The sequence below is a fragment of the Giraffa tippelskirchi genome, chromosome 8 (assembly GCF_054371585.1).
Source record: "Giraffa tippelskirchi isolate mGirTip1 chromosome 8, T2T-mGirTip1v1.2.pri, whole genome shotgun sequence".
NCBI lineage: Eukaryota > Metazoa > Chordata > Mammalia > Artiodactyla > Giraffidae > Giraffa > Giraffa tippelskirchi.
The window spans coordinates 124142447-124164142 of record NC_137282.1 but is presented as its reverse complement, the minus strand read 5'-3'; positions in this window follow the sequence as shown (position 1 = coordinate 124164142).

Below are 21696 nucleotides of genomic sequence, written 5' to 3'. Positions count from 1 at the left end.
TAGGGACCAAGGGTCAGAAGGCTGGTGGGCGGGAAGCAATGTGTTCTCCTGACCTGACTTCCTTTCCACTCCAAGACATTACTGGCTCTAAGACAAGGCTCTTAACCAGCATCCCAAAGGATCTGTGAATGAGAATGGGGAAGAGTATATTTTATTTCCACCAACCTCACAATGAAATTCAGTATTTCTTCCAAGGCAGTTGTCTGTAGAAGATTTTAAAATAATACTAAAATCGACTTTTTATGGTTACCACGCACTAGCAATAGTACAGTGATAGTAACAAAACACTCCTCCCCAAGGTGGAGCCCCCTCCCTCTCCACCACACACAGGGGACTGAACCACTTTCAGTCACATAAACACACATAGCCTTTGGAGATTCCCCTTTACCCTCATCTCCCCCTCTCTCCTGGGGTCTCCTCAGCCTGATAGTCTGTAATCCCACCTGCTGCTTGGGCAGTGCTTTGACGGCCATTCAACCCCCTTCCGTCAAGAGTTTGATTACAATAGCCAGCTTCCTCTGCATTCCTCAAGGACAGGAAGTCCATACCAGCTGCATGCCTATTAAAGAAAAGGAGCTTCCTACTTTGTCCGACCTTGGAACACTATTCAAAGGTGTTCTCTGATCTCCTTCAGCACCAGTGGAACACCCTCCAGATCCTCCATATCCAGATGACATATATTTTTGATGAGAAACTCACTCCTGGTACATTCTGGATGGCCCATTGCCTCTCAAGTCTCCAGTCCAATTGCCTCTGTTGCAGAGACAGCTTCTACTTGTAGATTTTGTACTTCTTTTTTGAAGCACCATATCACTCTTTCCGGTGAAACTTTGCCACTTTGTAATTTATAGTTTCAGCTGAAACTTTGCCACTTTGTGATTTTTATTGAGATATAGTAGAGTTGGTTTACCATGTTGTATTAATTACTGCTATGCAGCAAAGTGATTTAGTTACACACATATATACATTCATTTTCATATTCTTTTCCATCATGGTTTATCACAAGATATGGAGTGTAGTTCCCTGGGCTATACACTAGGACCTGTGTAAATTCACCCACTGTAATGTCTGAGGCAAGTCAGATATATCACACATTCGTATTTCTATCTTTATCAACATGAAACCATCTCGAGTCTTTCTTTTATCTCCTCTCTTTTGGGGATCAGTGGGTTTGAGGTTTTTCTTTGCAGAAGTTCCTTTGCATCTCCAGCATTGACGTCTTGTATTTTTGCGGTAGAGCTAGACATGATATCGTTAGAGAAGCCATAACTGGCCGGATATGTAGCAATGAAACATTTTGTGGTCTTGGGGAACCAAGCCTTCCATCCAGACCCTGTGTGGGCAGTGTCCCCAGGCTGCTGGCCCCAAAGAGTTCATTTTTTCTACCGGAATCTTCTTGGGTATCTTTGATCTTTAAGTCATTTTTGCATTTGCAGCTGCTCATCGAAGTCCTTGTTTCCATCCAAGGGTTGCTATCCTACCTAGCACAGGGCAGGGGCCAGGTGAGCCAAGAGCCTGCTCCACCAGGCTTAGGAGCCACGACCAAGTTATCTGAGGCAACTGTTCAGACACTGTTCTCAATATTTAACACACTAACTCATTGAATCACAGGTTGGCTCACAGCAACCCTGGGAGGTTGGAACTATTGTTATCCCCATTTTACAGATGCGAAAATGAGGATCCAGAGGCCTTGACCAAAGTCTTGCATGGCAAGGCTGGGATTTGAATCAGGAGGTCTGCTGCACATCCTGAACCACCACTTCTCAGGGTTTCCCAGAGACTAAGGAGATGACATGCAGCCTGCCTGTACGTCCCCTGACCCACCTACTAGCCTGCCTGTACATCCCCTGACCCACCTTCTCTACAGTGTTACTCTTTCCACAATATGTGCTTTTTGGCTCTGACCCACCCCCTGCCCCCCGACACGCGCTCTAATAAGCCGGGAGCCTTCTCCTACCCCTCACTTCTCCTTGGAGTGCTCCCTTCACTTCCTGACTTTCACTGAAATTGAACTCTCCCTGGAGGGTACCACCTCCTCGGCAGGCTTCTAAAATGAGAGATGTTTATTTTCTCATATGTGAGGGTCCTTTCTTCCCCCGATGGCTGCCTCCAGACCCTCACCCTCCACCGCCCAGTTTCTAGTATAAAATAACTCACTGCCTCTGAGGCCCAACTGTTGGGCTAAATTGCCATCCTCCTTCCTGTTTGCACTGTCTGCCTCACTGCCTCACTCAGGGGGACGCTGGCACTCGGCAGACTGCCTCTGTCCGTCTCATCGTCCTAGGAGAGGACCCATTCCCCACCTAGCTCCTGACACGCTGGTGACTTCATGACCTGGACCGTCTCCACTTCAACTCAGCCAGTGCTTCACACTGTCACACCCTGGCCCTTGTCATCTGAGGCAGCTCTTCCAGGATCACTCAGCTCCCATCTCCTAACCTTCCTCCCATCCATCTCTACTCCTCTCATGACCATTTTTCAGGCTCCTAGAGGACCTCCAGGTCAACAGAGCATTCCTTCTTCCATCAGCCCTGCCTTATGCAGCTTCACCTCTGTGGTCCTTCATTTCATCAACTCTCTTGCCAGTATCCTGAACTCCCTCACACTAGAGTATTTTCATCCTTCATACTTCTCAGGCAAAATCTCAACCCTGGGTGAGCCTAATGATCTCTTTTCTTCAAGATTTTACTCTGCACGTCAAGAAATGGAGGAAGTCTCCAGCCAGGAAATGGTCACCGCTCCTCATTCGTGGTCCCTACGAGGTGTTGCCTAGTGACCCAGCCACATCAGGCTGGTCATTGACCACTTTAAACTCCCTGAACCTGGAGCCTATGAGGGGCCTCTGTTTCTCACCTCATATTCATTTGATGATCTTGATTTTACATCACAGAGAAAGCTGAAGCCATTAGAGGTGGACTCCTTCAACCACCTGTCACCAAATTCACCAGGACCTGTGCCCATCTCTCCCTCTTCCTTCAGAAAAGAGTGATGGTTCTCCAACCCGGTGCATCAGAATTGCCTGGAGGGCATGTTAAAACATGTTCCCTGGATTCAGAATCCAGAGTGCTAACCATTACATGTGAGAATTTCAAGATCCCTGAGGAGGAACATGACCATCCAATCAAGGACATGGTTCGAGAGACACCACTTCAAATGCTGGAAAAAATGAGAGAACACATGGAATTCCTGGTCCTATGAACAGAACAAAATGACTAGCAAGCAGAAGTACCGATAAAATCATAGCAACAGAAAATGATAACAATCTCTTTAGAAAATATCATTAAAATGCAGATTCTGGGCTTCTGACCTTTAAAAGTCAGAGGATTTTTAATAGATATGAACTGTTTGCAGATTTAAATGATTTTCTCTTAAAGTTGGCATTACTTTTGTTATTGTCCTAAAGCTACACTCTGGTCCCTCGAACAAGTATATATATATATATACATACACAGCTACAATGCTACATAAGGTGCATCCATATAGATATTTTAAAAGTCAATAAGTGTAAAACACATGTTTTGAGATTGGTTCAAGATAGTGGAGTAGAAAGACGTGTGCTCATTACCTCTTGTGAGAGCACCAGAATTGCAACTAGGTTTGAACACCTATCAACAGGAAGACTCTGGAACCCACCTAAAAAGATAGCCCCACATCCAAAGACAAAGGCAAAGCCACAAGGAGATGGTAGGAGGGGCACAATCACGATGAAATCAAATCCCTTACCCGCTGGGTCGGTGACCCACAAACTGGAGAACAATAACACCAAAGAAGTTCTCCCACTGTTGTGAAGGTTCTGAACTCCATGTCAGGCTTCCTAGCCCAAGGATCCAGCAAAGGGATTAGGAATTCCCAGGGAATCTGACTTTGCAGGCCAGAGGGGTTTAATTGCAGGACTTCCACAGGACTGGGGGAAACAGAGACTCCACTCTTGGAGAGCACAAACAAAATCTCGTGCGCACCGGGACCCAGGGCAAAAGAGCAGTGACCCCACAGGAGACTGAAGCCGACTTACCTGCTAGTGTTGAAGGGTCTCCTGTGGAAGCATGGGCCAGCACTGGCCTGTTGCAGGGATGGGGGCGCTGGCAGTAGCAGTCCTGGGGGGCATCCTTTGGCATGAGCTCTCTTGGAGGCCACCATTAGCCCTACTGTAGAGCCTGGAGACTCCAGGGCTGCGTTACCTCAGGCCCAACAACTAAGAGGGAGTGAGGGCAGCCCCACCGTTATCAGACAATCAGATTTTATTGTTTTACTGAGTAAACTTTTTAAGTTTTACTGAGAACGGCCCTGCCCGCCAGAGCAAGGCGAGTTTTTCCCACTGCAGTCCCTCCCCTCAGGAAGCTTATACAAGCCTCTTAGCCTCCTCCACCGGAGGGCAGACAGGAGAAGCAAGAACTACAATCCTGCAGCAGCCAAAATGAAAACCACAGCCACAGAAAGTTAATCAAAATGAAAAGCTAGAGGATTATGAAGGAATAAGATAAAATCCAAGAAAAATAACTAAATGAAGTGGAGATAAGGAACCTTCCAGAAAAAGAACTCAGAATAATGATAGTGAAGATGATCCAGGATCTTGGAAAAAGAATGGAGAAGATGCAATAAACATTTACCAAAGACCCAGAAGTGGGCTTCCCTGACAGCTCAGTTGGTAAAGAATCTGCCTGCAATACAGGAGACCCTGGTTCAATTCCTGGGTGGGGAAGATCCACTGGAGAAGGGATAAGCTACCCACTGCAGTATTCTGAGGCTTCCCTTGTGGCTCAGCTGGTAAAGAATCCGCCTGTAATGAGGGAGACCTGGATTCGATTCCTGGGTCAGGAAGATCCCCTGGAGAAGAGAAAGGCTACCCACTCCAGTATTCTGGCCTGGAGAATTCCAGGGACTGTATAGTCCATGGGGTCACAAAGAGTCGGATAAGACTGAGCAACTTTCACTTTCACTTTTCAAAGATCCAGAAGAACTAAAGAACAAAGAAACAGATATCAACAATACACTAGAAGGAATCAATCACAGAATAACTAAGGCAGAAGAATGGGTAAGTGACCTGGAAGACAGAATGGTGGAAATCACTGCTGCAAAACAGAATATAGAAAAAAGAATGAAAACAGCTTAAGAGGCCTCTGAGACAACATTAAATGCACCAACTTTCACATTATAGGGGTCCCAGAAGGAGAAGAGCGAGAGAAAGGGTCTGAGAAAACATTTGAAGAGATAATAACTGAAAACTTCCCTAACATAGGAAAGGAAATAGTCAACCAAGTCCAGGAGCACAGAGTCCCAGGCAGGATGAACCCAAGGAGGAACACACTGGGACATACAGTCATCAAGCTGACAAAAATTAAAGACAGAGGTAAAATATTGACGCTGCAAGGGAAAATGACAAATAACACACAAGGGAACTCCTATAAGGTTATCAGCTGATTTCTCAACAGAAACTCTACCAGCCAGAAGTGAATGGCATGATATATTTAAAGTGATGAAAAAAAAGAACCTGCAACCAAGGATACTCTACCCAGCAAGACTCTTGTTCAGATTTGGCAGAGAAATCAAAAGCTTCACAGACAAGAAAGTGTTAAGAGAATTCAGCATCACCAAACGAGCTTTCCAACAAATACTAAAGGAATTTCTCTAGGCAGGAAGTACAAGAGAAGAAAAAGACCTACAAAAAAAAAAACCCCAAAACAATTAGGAAAATGGTAATAGAATCATACATATTAATAACTACCTTAAATGTAAATGGATTAAATGCACCAACCAGAACACATAGACTGGCTGAGCAGATGAAAACATGTGCATGTATGCACTTCTACTTAACACATTACTTAATCTCCCAAATTGCACATAATTATTTGTATATTGTTAGGTTAATCACGTTCCCATTAACTTGATGGTTACACATATCAACTACTTATAACTATCAACTTGATAATTACAAGTTACAGCTCAATAGTTGCAACTATAATTTTTTTTGTCTGGCTATTGATTGTGAAACATCTTTTATTATTGTGATTATGTAACTATTATTCATTTTAATACTATTATATCATGATTGGTCAGAAAACAATTGAATTCTATATCACTAAAACTACCATTTAATATAAAAACCTGTGATCACTTTCTAAAGTCCAGATGCATATTAAGTATCTTGGAATTTTTTGAAAAATACTAATGCCCAGATATTGTTTTTTTCTCCAAAGCTCCAGATGTGAGTCTAATGAGCAGCCATGTTTAAAAACAACCAGAATATATGATGATCTTTTACTTTTATCTAGTTTGTTTCACTTTTTCTATTTCGTATTCAGTGTTCCCATTTCTTTTAGTTTATGTTTTCCAGTTTCTTCATCTCTCTTTTTTTTGTTCTTAAGCCTTTATCAAGTGTAGTAGAAAAGCTTCTGTATACATATATACGGATAAATAGTATATAATATAATTTATATATTTTAGAAAACATGAATTTTTCTTAGCTAAAAAATCAATGACATTTTGGTTCCACTTGTTTGACTAAGTATGAATAGAATGCTAGATTTATAATTTATATTCACTCAAAACTTTGATATAGTTCCATTTATTCTGGCATCTGGTATTACTGGTAAAAAGAAATGCAGGAAGGCAAAGTGGTTATCTGAAGAGGCTTTACAAATAGCTGAGGAAAGAAGAGAAGTGAAAAGCAAAGGAGAAAGGGAAAGATATACCCAACTGAATGCAGAGTTCCAGAGAACAGCAAGAAGAAATAAGAAGGCTTTCTTAAATGAACAATGCAAAGAAGTAGAGGAAAATAATAGAGTGGGAAAGACTAGAGATCTCTTCAAGAAACTTAGAAATATCAAGAGAACATTTCATACAAGCATGGGCACAATAAAGGACAGAAATGGTAAGGACCTAAGAGAAGCAGAAGAGATTAAGAAGAGGTGACAAGGAAACACAGAAGAACTATATAGAAAAGATCTTAATGACCCAGATAACCATGATGGTGTGATCAGTCACCTAGAGCCAGTCATCCTGAAGTGTGAAGTCAAGTGGGCCTTAGTAAGCATTACAACAAACAAAGCTAGTGAAGGTGATAGAATTCCAGTTGAACTTTTTAAAATCCTAAAGGATGATGCTGTTAAAGTGCTGCACTAAATGTGTCAGCAAATTTGGAAAACTCCGCAGTGGCCATAGGACTGGAGAAGGCCAGTTTTCATTCAAATCCCAAAGAAGGGCAATGCCAAAGAATGTTCAAGCTGCCATACAATTGCACTCATTTTACATGCTAATAAGTTTATACTCAAAATCCTTCAAGCTAGGCTTCAGTAGTTCGTGAACCGAGAACTTCCAGATATACAAGCAAAGTTTAGAAAAGGCAGAGGAACCAGACGTCAAATTGGCAACATTCGTTGGATCAGAGAGAAAGTGAGGGAATTCCAGAAAGACATCTACTTCTGTTTTATTGACTACGCCAAAGACTTTGACTGTGTGGATCACAACAAACTTTGGAAAATAATTCTTAAAGAGATGGGAACACCAGATCACCTTACATGTCTCCTGAAAAACCTGTATGCAGTTCAAGAAGCAACAGTTAGAACCCTACGTGGAACAACTGACTGGTTCAAAATTGGGAAAGGAGAAAGACAAGGCTGTATATCGTCACTCTGTTTATTTAACTTGTATGTGGAGTACATCATGTGAAATACCTGGCTGGATAAGGCACAAGCTGGAATCAAGATTGCCAGGAGAAATATCAATAACCTCAGATATGCACATGATACCACTCTAATGGCAGAAAGTGAAGAGGAATTAAAGAGCCTCTTGATGACGGTGAAAGAGGAGAGTTTTGAAAAAGCTGACTTAAAACTCAACGTGAAAAAAACTAAGATCTTGGCATCCAGTCCCATCACTTCATGGCAAATAGAAGGGGAAAAAGTGAAAGCAGTGACAGATTTTATTTTCTTGGGCTCCAAAATCAGTGTGGATGGTTAATGCTGCCATGAAATTAAAAGACGCTTTCTCCTTTGAAAAAAAGCTATGACAAATCTGGACAGCATATTAAAAATCAGAGACATCACTTTGCCAACAAAGGTCCATATAGTCAAAGGTATGGTTTTTCCAGTAGTCATATACAGATGTGAGAGCTGGACCATAAAGAAGGTTGAGCACCGAAGAATTGATGCTTTCGAATTGTGGTGCTGGAGAAGACTCCTGAGAGTCCCTTGGACAGCAAGGAGATCAAACCAGTCAATCCTAAAGAAAATCAACCCTGAATATTCATTGGAAGGACTAATTGGGAAGTTCCAATACTTTGGCCACCTGATGCAAAGAGCCAACTCATTGGAAAAGACCCTGATGCAGGAAAGATTGAAGGCAAAAGGAGGAGGGCGGCAGAGGACGTGATGGTTAGATTGCATCACTGATTCAATGGACATGAATTTGAGCAAACTCCAGGAGATAGTGAAGGACAGGGAAGCCTGGCATGCTGCAGTCCATAGGGTCACAAAGAGTCAGACATGACTTAGCGACTGAAGAACAGCAATGATGTTGTTTAAAATTAAAAAAAAAAAACAAACAGGAAATTAACATGTGATACGGTATTATTGAGTACAGCACAGATTTTGTTCAAATTTCACAAAATTTTATACTAGTGTCCATCATTTGTTTTCATACCTTAGTCCCTCATGCCCACTCATTCCTTAACACTCTTGGGCTGGTATCTGCCCTCCCAAGTCATGCAAGTGCATTTTCTGTGAACCTCATGTCATTAAATCCATTTTTCAGTTGTCTTCCGCTTGACCTCTCACCAGTATTCAACACTTTTGACCATTTCTCTATTGAAACTCAGCCTGGTCTTTCCTTGGCGTTCAGGACTGGGAGCTCTCCTGTGTTCGTCCTCTCCCCCTGGCTGCTCCTGGCACCTTTGTGTGCTCATCCTGCCCTATTTGGCCATCCTGGAGATCCACAAGGGTCGTGAGCCCTGGACCCCTCCTCTTCTCATGCTACATTCTCCCTCCAGGGGATCCATCACAACTGATCCTTGGCCTCAGTTGCTAACAGCGATCACTCTCAAATTTATGTCTTTCCTCTGATCTCCAGACTTGTGGATCTGATTTCCTACCTGACATCCCTACGTGGATGTCTCAAAGGTCCCAGAAACTTAGCATATTCAAAAGTGAATACGTGAAAGTGAATTCAAAGTGAATATGAATATGTTCACAAACAGTGTCAGCCTCAGACCTGGACCACAGAGGTCCTGCCCTGGTCCACAGACTTCAGAGAACCTCCTCTATCACATACGGCATTCATGAGACAAACCTGAGCACCTCTGTCACGTGGGATCTGGCCCTCAGTTTTGGCACAGCACAACCTGAAACCCCAAACATCTGCTCATAATTAACACTCTTCTGGCCCCAGGGAAATGCTTCTGCAATCTCTTACTCTATATCCTGGAAACAAAAGATGACTATAGTCGAAGCCTGTGAAAGGCTGAGGTTGAGCCTCTGCTAGATTCCGAAGCACACCCTTCTGGAGGGTGGGGAGAATTCAATCAGCAACCCAATTAAGCAAACCCTCATTTTCCCATTGCCTCTGTTCCTCTGTATCTTTTTCTTTCAAAATAATTTTTAAAAGCATTATGGTTACAGCCAAAATGCATCCCATTTCTCTCCTTCCTGGGTGGTAATTATCGTTCTGAAGTCATTAGGAATTATTCCCATGCATATTTTGTACTTTAACAAATATCTTTGTTGCGAGCTTGGGGGAGAATGGATACATGTATATGCAGTGCCCCTTCACTGTCCACCTGAAAGTATCACATTGTTAAACAGCAATACTCCAATAAAATAAAAAGTTAAAATGGTAAAAAAAAAAACAAAAACTTTTTTTAGATCTGGAAGAGAGCTTAAAAATCTCCCCTGAGTAAATCAAGTTTAGAACTCACTGATAAGTAAATAAATAAAACATTAAAAATATGCTTTTTAAAACATGTATCATTGTTAGTACGTTTTATTTATTTGGCTGTGCCGGGCCTTAGTTGCAGCACTTGGGGTCTTCAGTTGTGCTATGTGAACGCTTGGTTGCAGCATGTGGGATCTAGTTCCCTAACCAGGGATCGAACCCCGGCCGCCTGCAGTGGAAGCATGGAGTCTTAGCCACTGGACCACCAGGGAAGTCCCTGTTTGTGTATTTTTAAACTCATAAATGTCATACAACATCCACTTTATTATAAAAGAAACTGTAACATCCACTTATGTAACTTTCCTTTACTTAAATATTAGTAAACATAGCTATAATTCATTAATTTTAACTGTTGTGTAGCAGTGCATTGTAAGAATAAACTGTACTTTATGCCTTCCTTTACCTTAAGGATAGATTAGATTGTTTCCACATTTTCTGGACAATCAAATGATACTGCCATGCCCATTCTTATCCTTGCCTCCTTGTGCATATGGAGAAATGTTTTCCTAAGGAATACATCTAGAAGCCAGGTTGCTAGGTTTTAGGGTATGTGTATTTACAGCCTGAAGTGTTGCCAAATTTCCCTTCATATCTGTTATAGTTGTTCATGCTTTGATCCAAAATGGCTGAGTTCCTATTATCCCACATTTTTGTCAACACTTGGTGTTATCAGAGTTATTTTAAAGTTATTGCTACAGTGAAGTAGTAGACAATTTGGGTTAAGGACGCTGAGCATCTTTTCATGTTTATTGGCACCTGGTCTTCCTCTTTGGTGATCTACCTGGTCACAGCTTTTGCTCATTTCTCCCTGCCTTGTCCTTTTCTTGTTGACCTGCAAGGGTTTTTTCTTTTTCTTTTTAATTCCCCTTTCATTGATTTTGCTTGGTACTGAGGGAATTCTTTCAGCTTTATTTTATTTTTTACCACATCGTGTGGCTTGTCTTTTTATTTGTTATGCTGTTTCTTGTTTCATCGAAGTTTAAAAAATTTTTTAAAGTAGCATACGTGTCCATCTTTTATTGCCTCTGCATTTTGGTCTTATTTAAGAAATCCTGACCTGTACTGATATCGTCAATATATTCTCTTGTATTTTCTTCTAAGAATTTCAAGTTTTATTTTTCACATATTGTTAAGGTATCTGATATTTATTTGCGGATGTGCTGTAATGCAGGAATCTATTTTGCTTTTTATTGGGATAGCCAATTAACCCCAGACAAGTTAAGAAATAGTCCATCCTTTTCCACATGTCAGTTTTGTCATGTACCAAGTCCTCATATCTTTGAAGGTCTAATTTGTCCATACACCACGACGACACTACTTTAAATCACACCAGTGTTATGGGACTTTCATAGAGGTCCAGGGGCTAAGACTCTATGCCTCCAATACAGGGGGCCCAGGTTCAATCCCTGGTCAGAGAACTAGATCCCACATCCCAGAACTAAAAGTTCCTGCATCCCACAACTAAGGCCTAGTGCAGTCAAATAAATAAACAAATATATTAACAAGTATCACTCTAGTTTTAAAGTTGTGATACACGGTTAGGCAAAAACTCAAGTATTCTTCCACTTCAAACTTGTTTTGACTCTTTTTTGGCCATTTATCCTTCTACAAAAATTTTAAGAACAGCTTGTTAAATAAAATATCTATCTAGTACAAATAGAACTGTACTAGATTTACAGACCTGAGGAAAATGATCAATTTTATATTGAAGTTTCCTCTTCATTAGCATGGTGTACTTTTCTGTTCTTTTTTTTTTTTTTTGGTCTTATTTTCATGTTCTCTAAAAGAGTTTTGTAGTTTTCTTCATAAAGATCATGCACATATCTTGTTATATTTATTCCTAAGTATCATAAATTTTGTTGCTATTAGAAATGCTATTTTCTTAAAACACAATCTTCTGTTTATTACTGTTGTATAGACACATTGATGTTTGACTATTCATCTTGCCTCTAGAAAGCAATGTGTTAGTTTTGTCTGAGGGTTCTCATAAGTTTTCTTTGTAACTAGGCAATCATCTGTGTACAGTGATGGCTTTCTTTTTTTTTCTTATTGTGCCAGTTCAGACCCCCCATCTCGCCAGCACAAGTTGAGTAAAAACAGTAAAAAACTAGTATCTGTGTATTAATGTTGAAAGTTATTTTCTATTCCTAGTTAGCTAGATTTATTTTTAAAATAATTGGTGTTAAACATTTTCCCGTGCATTCTCTGTACCTATTGAGATAATCATATTTTTTCCTTTTAATAAGTCAATGTTGTAAATATCATTAACAGATTTTTAAGCTACCCCACGCCCCAGGTCAGGGGCAGCGGCCGAGAGCACCAGGCTGTGACGGCGCAGGAGCGGCCAAGAGGAGCTACGCCACGTTCAAGGTCAGGAGGGGCCATCATGAGTAGATACTGCTCCTCCAAGGTAAGGAGCAATGGCTGCACTTTGCTGGAGCAGCCGTGAAGAGATACCCCACGTCCAAGGTAAGAGAAACCCAAGTAAGACGGTAGGTGTTGCGAGAGGGCATCAGAGGGCAGACAGACTGAAACTATAATCACAGAAAACTAGCCAATCTGATCACATGGACCACAGCCTTGTCTAACTCAATGAAACTAAGCCATGCTGTGTGGGGCCACCCAAGATGGACGGGTCATGGTGGAGAGGTCTGACAGAATGTGGTCTACTGGAGAAGGGAATGGCAAACCACTTCAGTATTCTTGCCTTGAGAACCCCATGAACAGTAAGAAAAGGCAAAAAGATAGGACACTGAAAGAGGAACTCCCCAGGTCGGTAGGTACCCAATATGCTACTGGAGATCAGTGGAAAAACAACTCCAGAAAGAATGAAGGGATGGAGCCAAAGCAAAACAATACCCAGTTGTGGATGTGACTGGTGATAGAAGCAAGGTCCGATGCTGTAAAGAGCAATATTGCACAGGAATCTGGAATGTTAGGTCCATGAATCAAGGCAAATTGGAAGTGGTCAAACAGGAGATGGCAAGAATGAACATCGACATTCTAGGAATCAGCGAACTAAGATGGACTGGAATGGGGGAATTTAACTCAGATGACCATTATATCTGCTACTGGGGGCAGGAATCCCTTAGAAGAAATTGAGTAGCCATCATCGTCAACAAGAGTCCGAAATGCAGTACTTGGATGCAATCTCAAAAACGACAGAATGATCTCTGTTCGTTTCCAAGGCAAACCATTCAAGATCACGGTAATCCAAGTCTATGCCCCAACCAGTAACGCTGAAGAAGCTAAAGTTGAACGGTTTCTATGAAGACCTACAAGACCTTCTAGAACTAACACCCAAAAGAGATGTCCTTTTATAGGGGACTGGAATGCAAAAGCAGGAAGTCAAGAAACACCTAAAGTAACAGGCAAATTTGGCCTTGGAGTACAGAATGAGGCAGGGCAAAGGCTAATAGAGTTTTGCCAAGAGAACACACTGGTCATAGCAAACACCCTCTTCCAACAACACAAGAGAAGACTCTACACATGGAGATCACCAGATGGTCAACACCGAAATCAGATTGATTATATTCTTTGCAGCCAAAGATGGAGAAGCTCTATATAGTCAGCAAAAACAAGACAGGGAGCTGACTGTGGCTCAGATCATGAACTCCTTATTGCCAAATTCAGACTTAAATGGAAGAAAGTAGGGAAAACCACTAGACCATTTAGGTATGACCTAAATCAAATCCCTTATGACTATACAGTGGAAGTGACAAATAGATTTAAGGGACTAGATCTGATAGACAGAGTGCCTGATGAACTATGGACAGAGGTTCATGACATTGTACAGGAGACAGGGATCAAGACCATCCCCATGGAAAAGAAATGCAAAAAAGCAAAATGGCTGTCTGAGGAGACCTTACAAATAGCTGTGAAAAGAAGGGAAGCAAAAAGCAAAGGAGAAAAGGAAAGATATTCCCATTTGAATGCAGAGTTCCAAAGAATAGCAAGGAGAGATAAGAAAGCCTTCCTCAGCGATCAATGCAAAGAAATAGAGGAAAACAATAGAATGGGAAAGACTAGAGATCTCTTCAAGAAAATTAGAAATACCAAGGGAACATTTCATGCAAAGATGGGCTCAATAAAGGACAGATATGGTATGGACCTAACAGAAGCAGAAGATATTAAGAAGAGGTGGCAAGAATACACAGAAGAACTGTACAAAAAGGATCTTCACGACCCAGATAATCACGATGGTGTGATCACTCACCTAGAGCCAGACATCCTGGAATGTGAAGTCAAGTGGGCCTTAGAAAGCATCATTACGAACAAAGCTAATGGAGGTGATGGAATTCCAGTTGAGCTATTTCAAATCCTGAAAGATGACGCTGTGAAAGTGCTGCACTCAATATGCCAGCAAATCTGGAAAACTCAGCAGTGGCCACAGGACTGGAAAAGGTCAGTTTTCATTCCAATCTCAAAGAAAGGCAATGCCAAAGAATGCTCACACTACCTCACAATTCCACTCATCTCACACGCTAGTAAAGTAATACTCAAAATTCTCCAAGCCAGGCTTCAGCAATACATGAACCGCGAACTTCCAGATGTTCAAGCTGGTTTTAGAAAAGGCAGACGAACCAGAAGTCAAATTGCCAACATCTGCTGGATCATCGAAAAAGCAAGAGAGTTCCAGAAAAATATCTATTTCTGCTTTATTGACAATGCCAAAGTCTTTGACTGTGTGGATCACAATAAACTGTGGGAAATTCTGAAAGAGATGAAATACCAGACCACCTTACCTGCCTCTTGAGAAACCTGTATACAGGTCAGGAAGCAACAGTTAGAACTGGACACGGAACAACAGACTGGTTCCAAACAGGAAAAGGAGTCCGTCAAGGCTGTATATTGTCACCCTGCTTATTTAACTTATATGCAGAGTACATCATGAGAAATGCTGGGCTGGATGAAGCACAAGCTGGAATCAAGATTGCCGGGAGAAATATCAATAACCTCAGATATGCAGATGACACCACCCTTATGGCAGAAAGTGAAGAAGAACTAAAGAACCTCTTGATGAAAGTGAAAGAGGAGAGTGAAAAAGTTGGCCTAAAGCTCAACATTCAGAAAACTAAGATTATGGCATCTGGTCCCATCACTTCATGGGAAATAGATGGGGAAAGAGTGGAAACAGTGTCAGACTTTATTTTTCTGGGCTCCAAAATCACTGCAGATGGTGATTGCAGCCATGCAATTAAAAAGACGCTTACTCCTTGGAAGGAAAGTTATGACCAACCTAGATAGCATATTAAAAAGCAGAGACATTACTTTGCCAACAAAGGTCTGTCTAGTCAAGGCTATGGTTTTTCCAGTGGTCGTGTATGGATGTGAGAGTTGGACTATAAAGAAAGCTGAGCACCGAAGAATTGATGCTTTTGAACTGTGGTGTTGGAGAAGACTCTTGAGAGTCCCTTGGACTGCAAGGAGATCCAACCAGTCCATCCTAAAGGAGATCAGTCCCGGTTGTTCATTGGAAAGACTGATAATGAAGCTGAAACTCCAAAACTTTGGCCACCTCAAGCGAAGAGCCGACTCATTGGAAAAGACCCTGAGGCTGGGAGGGATTGGGGGCAGGAGGAGAAGGGGATGACAGAGGATGAGATGGCTGGATGGCATCATCGACTCAATGGACATGGGTTTGGGTAAAATCCGGGAGTTGGTGATGGACAGGGAGGCCTGGCGTGCTGCGATTCATGGGGTCGCAAAGAGTGGGACATGACTGAGCGACTGAACTGAACTGAAGTGACTGAAGCAGATCATCCTTGTACTCCTGGAATAACCACTGCTTAGTCACATATTCACACATGCATATATACATGGACTTGCATAAACTCCACTGGACTCAGTATGCTAATATTTTATCTAGGATTTTCACTCCTATAAGTTCAGTTGGTCCTCTTTTTCCATTGTCTAAGACAGTCTATGTAAATAAATAAACAGTTCCTTCAAGAGTTAGCAGAATAATACACCTATACAAACTATTTGGGTAGTGTGTGTGTGTGTGTGTGTGCGCGCGCGCACTTGTGTGTGTGTATATGTAAAATTTCCCATTCAATTTATTAGGATTTATAGATCTGTTAGGCTTTCTATTTCTTCTTGGGTCAGCTTTGGCTGAGTTTCATCTAATTTCCCCACCTCTTCAGGATCAAGATCTCATCCGTTCCTGGGAGGCTGATAAAACAGCCCTTAGTTAACAGAACCAGTGCCTTCCCCGCCCACTCCTAGCAACTGCAGCCACAGCCAAAACCATTGTCTGGTTTTGAGTTTCCTCTTTGTTTCTAGACCAAGGATTTTACTTTCCTTTTGAGAACTCAGTCATACATTAATTTTTTTTTTTTACTTTTTATCCAGTATTTCTAGGTGATGGTACTTTCAGATTTTCCCGTTCCTCCATCTTGCTTGCTTCTCATGTTGTTCCCATTTTACAGATAAGAAGGCTAGGGTTCAAAGTGGTTTAAAAGTCAGCTGAAGGTCACATCACTAATACTTTTACCTAGTTATTGAACCCAGATTTCTGGTTCTGAATCCTCTGCTGTTGCCACATTATACTGAAGCCCACCAGGCAAAACCAGGAAGGGGCATTAGAAAGTCCAAGCGGTGATGGGGTGGGAGAGAGGCTGAAGAGGGCAGGGATATGTGTATACATACAGCCCATGGGATTGCAGAGCGGGCTACGACTGAGTGAGCATACACACAGACAAACACAGCTGATTCACTTTGTTGTACAGCAGAAACTAACACAACATTGTAAAGCAATCATACTCCAATAATATATATATATATATTTTTAAGTCAAAGGAGGAAGGGATCTCACGGGCAAGGTGGAGAAGGCTGGAACGGGGACACTAGGGTGGAGATGGATGATGCCAGGAAACATGGAGGAAGGAATGGTGTTGGAGAAATGACACATGAGACTTCTGGGCTGCAGCTGCTCGAGAACCACTGTCTCAGTCCATTCTGAGATCCTGAAATATGCATCCCCCTGCCCCAGATTCAGGTATCCATGCATCCTTCCAACCAGCATTTCAAGTCAGTATTCATGGAGTGTCCAGTTCCGGGTCCCAGGAATGGTGAGAAGGAGCAGGCGCAGTCATGGCTCCTGCCCTCAGGGAGCTTACATTCCAGGGGAGCCAGACTCCAATCAAAGAATCCCCCAAAACGTGGACCTGTGATCTCACCCAGTGCTTTGGAGGAGGAGCGCACCTTGGCTTGGGGGCTCAGAAGAGGGGAATTTGACCCGAAAGCAAGGTCTGGGTACCTTCCCTGAGGTTATGGTAAAGGTAAAGGAGCGAAGACTTAAGGATGAACAGGAGCTAACTTAAAAGAGAAATGGAAGGAGACTTTCAGACGGAGGCTCCAAGCAGCGGGAGAAAGCAGGATGCGGCAGAGTGAAGCGCTATGGAGTGAAGGGGGGTTGAGCGGAGGCCTGCGGGGGCTGACCTCCCAGAGCCTTAAAGGCCAGGTTAACGACTTGGGTCTTTAACCTAAGGTCAGTGGGAAACCACTGACAAGGTGCCCCAAACCATCAGATTTGCATTTCAGAAAGGTCTGTCTTACTTAGCCTGCTGCTTGTTTATTGAAGACCTTTCCAGCGATCTCTGTGATTCAAAGAAGAGCCAGATGGTCCAGGTGGCGGCTGGATCCAGGACGGGGAGGGATGGAGAAGAGTGAACAGACTTGAGAGCTATTATAATGGCTACCCCGATAGGACTTGATGCTAGATTTAATACTGAGATACTCACCATGAACACCTGAGATCACATCCTTTGAAGGCAGGGGCCACATCACACACCCGTCTGTGGCACCCAGGTCCTAGAACAGTCATGACACGTGGTGGACTCAACACGTAATTCCGAAATGGTGAAACTGACCAGCAGCCTCTTGAGTGATCCTTTCACTGCTAAGGTTCTTTAATCCCTTCTTGTGTGTGGCAATAACCAGCTTCTCTGATACATCACTGGGAGAAATCTGCCAAGTTCTAAAGAGTATTCTTTATAAAGGGGAAGTTAATACAAGAACGAAGGTCTACCCTATCCTTGAACATGAACAGTAACAATACATTTACTGAAGGTGCCGCCCAAGGGGTAACTCCCCCAGCAGAAACTTTTACAAGGATCCGTGATGACGCGACTTCCCTGGTGGTCTAGTGGTTAAGAATCTACCTGCTAATGCAGGGGACACAGGTTCAATCCCTGGTCCGAGAAGATCCCACATACCTTGGAGTAACTAAGCCCACGTGCCACAACTACTGATCCAGCGCTTTAGAACCTGGACTACTGAAGCCACAACTACTGAAGCCCTAGAGCCTAGAGCCTGTACTTGGAAACGAGAAGTCACCACAGTGTGTACCGCCACTGGAGTAGCCCTTGATCGCCACAACTAGAGAAAACCTGGGCACAGCAACGAAGACCCAGTGCAGCCAAAAGTAAATAAATAAATCTTAAAAAAAAAAAGTGAGTGATGATGGTGCCCTTCTCGGGGCTAGTCTGGGCCCAACAGTACCCATCTTGAGGGATGCTCCTGGGACTCCCTGCTGCCTCTTGTTCAAAACCTGTTTCCCAGCACATGAATAAGGCAGTAAGCGAGTGGTCTTGTGGAAGAAGTACAAATGCCAGGAAGTGCTTGTATTGGCCAAGGGTCTCTTGTCTGTCTACTCGGCCCTGTTCTACTTTTTCTACATCCAGAACCTCCCACGTTGTCCTCCAGCCTCCCTTGGCTTCCTCCTCTGGTCTCCATCTCCTCCATTTCCCTGCCTCCTCCCTGGATATGTGCCTGTTTTCACTTTTCAATAAGAAGCCCCTGGTGCTGCTGGAAACAGCTGCCTCCGTCTGGGCTTTATTCTTAGCAAGAAGTGCAGTGAAGGTCATAGAAAACCCTGAAATGGCCTGTGGGGCCAGGAGCGGGCACAGGGAAACGGCCTCATCCGATGGGGTGCTGGGTGTAGCTTTAGCACCGGAGGCAAGAAGCACCCAGCGGCCTCTGGGGGGAGTGATGGGGCTGGGTGGGATTTGTGGGTGACTAGGATTTTGATGGTGGGGGTTGTCATGGAGATCTCTGGGGATTCAGTTGTCTCTATAAAGTGATGCTTTCAAAAAAAAAAAAAAAATCACAGGAAATCAAATCCATCTGAGACTGCAGCAGGTCCCAGACAGCCTGGTTAAAATTCTCAGATGGAGGACAGGAGACTGAAAGTAGAGATTCCTTCCTAAGAAAAACTCTTTTCCCAGGGGATTAGATTGTGAACTAGAAGTGAGGTGGACCGGGCTGCTGCAGTTCCAAGTCAGTCCTGGTGAGACACTCTGATCACCTGATATGGTGGCTCTGGCCAGAATGGGGTGCAGTGGGGAGCCGTGCTCCATTATGCCTCCCATAAGGAGATAGTCGCTCTGACTGTGGGGGAAGTCTGTCCCCAGGGCTGCCCTCCTGGAATGTGGCGGGGCTTGGGGGGGCTGGCACTGCCACGGGAGTCTTGACTTTGCTTGAATCCCCCTCCCTCTCCGCTCTGTCCTTCCCACTGAGCGTGGATGGTCGTCAAGGCAGAAGGGTGTTTGGAGCGAAGCCACAGCTGTGGAGGCTGGAGCCGTAGGGCCCGTCCCCTGTAGGGGGGCGCAGGTGGACCCCCACACCGGGGGCAGGGAAAGGGCCGCTCACTTACGTGCACCAGGCAGCGCTGGGAGGGCAGTGGGCAAGCGAAGAGGAGGTCCACAGGCCAGGCCTGGACAGTGCCTCGTGGTGGGGCAGGGTCAGCTGCGAGGGCTGAGGGCTTGGGGACAGGGGGTGGCAGCAGATGGGGGGCTGGGTGTCTGTCCTGTCTCCTCCTCGGCCTCAGCCCCCCGCTTGTTGGGGGAGGGGGTGAAGGTGAAAGCAGCCGCTTGCAGGGAGGCAGAGGGAGAGAGGTGGTACGGGCAGTCTGAGCCCCGCCCCCAGCGGAATGAGTGACCAAGTGTCTCAGTGACTCCTCCTTCTCCTCGAGGAGCCCAGGGTTCCTGTGAGGAGTTTGCCAGGGTTTTGGGGGCAGCCAGGCAACAACAGAGGCCTCAGGGTTAGGCCTCAGCTGGGCAGGGGTCTCCTGCAGCCCTGGGCTCCGGGGCTCAGCTTCTGCACGTAGACACATAGTCTGCTGTGGTCTGGGGACCAAGAAGCCTGGAAGCGATAAAATGAGAGGAAGAGGAGAGGAGAGAGAGGCTCCTCTTGCTCCTTCGTCCCCCCCCAGCTCACCTCCCTGGGGGCACCTTCTCCGTGAAGCTCTTAACCACCCTGCGGTTTCCAGCTCTTCTTAATCCTCCGCACCAGGTCTGGGGCCCCTTCTGCAGGGGGCGCTTGTCATTCATCCTCTAAGGACCAGAGCTATCCACCGCAGGGGTTCTCTACACCCCCCCCCCAACACACACACTCTGTGTGCATCAGACCGGACAAAGAGGTTTGTCCCTTCTTGTACACATGCGGGTCCCACCTCGCAAGGCCCTTTCTGAAGCAAGGTTGCATGGTTTGTAAGAAGCCCTCAGAGATCTGCACCACAATCTGTCTGAATCCGACACCTTTCTTTTTCCACCTGCTCCCGGGGTTGTTATTCGCCTCCTTTCCTCTGTATCTTGTCCTTCAACAAAATAGTCAAGCTCCCATATACTTTGTGTCTCTCACTCCCCCTCACCCACAGGTGCGGGCCAAACTGGCAGAGGCCAAAGGACTTGGAGCACTAACCCAGGGGGTTGGGAGGGACGGAGCGGGTGCCTCCTGCACCCGCTTCGGCCGCGCTGGGGAAGAGGGGCGTCGGGTCAGGGCCGGGAGTCACTTTTTCTTTGTTGTGGGCAAGGAAGATGTCCCTGGGGCGACAGCTCTGCCCGTCACTCACATGGAGTCGTCACAGAGAAGGCAGGCCTGTGAAGCTGAGCGTCTCGGGGGCAGAGGAGGGCGAAGGACCCGGCAGCAGGGCGGGCGAGGGGAGCGGGAGAGGCCGAGGGCGAGGGTGGGGCGGTGCGGCCTGGGGCCCGAGGAGGGAAGGGCCGGGGCGGCCCGCGGGCGGCTCCCGGCTGAGGCAAGAGGGCGGGGAGCAGGCTGCCGGGCTGGCTAGGAGGGGCAGGGGGTCGCTCAAGGCAGCCCCTGGAACCAAAAAGAAGCCGGCTTCATTCCAGATTCTTCGGCTTCCACCTCGGTATCTCTCTCGACTCCTCCGCATCGGTTTCTCTCCCTTGAAACTCCGGGAGAGATGCCTACCTTCCCCTTGCCCTCACATCCCGGGGCGTCTCCTCCCAGGATGCCTGAAGTGGGACAGGAAGGGAGCCAGGATGGAGGCTCCAGGAAAGGGGAGAAAGGGGCTCCTCCAGGGAGGGTGAAGTGGCTGTTGTCCGTTTCTGCAGGGTGAGCGGTTTCAGGGGTGGGCGCCCGGTCACTGGGGCTGCAGAGGACTCCCCATGTCCGCCGTACAGAGGGTGGTGGGGACGAGAGGGCGCGAGCGAGAAATGCTAAGCGTGGGGCGGGGTGCCCTTCGGGTCGGCAGGTCAGACCCCGAGGCTGACCCCTCCGCTAGGAGGGCCGAGGCTGAGCGCGCCGCAGGAATCCGGGGCGCAGGGGGTGGGGGCGCAAAGGGCAACGGAAACAGGAAGTGTGAGGGGCAGAGACGCCGAAGGGGAGCCGGGGGCAGCTTTGATCCTTCCAGGGGAGGGACCCCTCCGCAGCCCCGCGCCGCACTGCTCAGATGCAGCCCCGTTCTCGAGATGGGCGGGCAGCGAGGGCTTCATCGAACACCCCCAGCCCTCTGCTCTCAGCCGC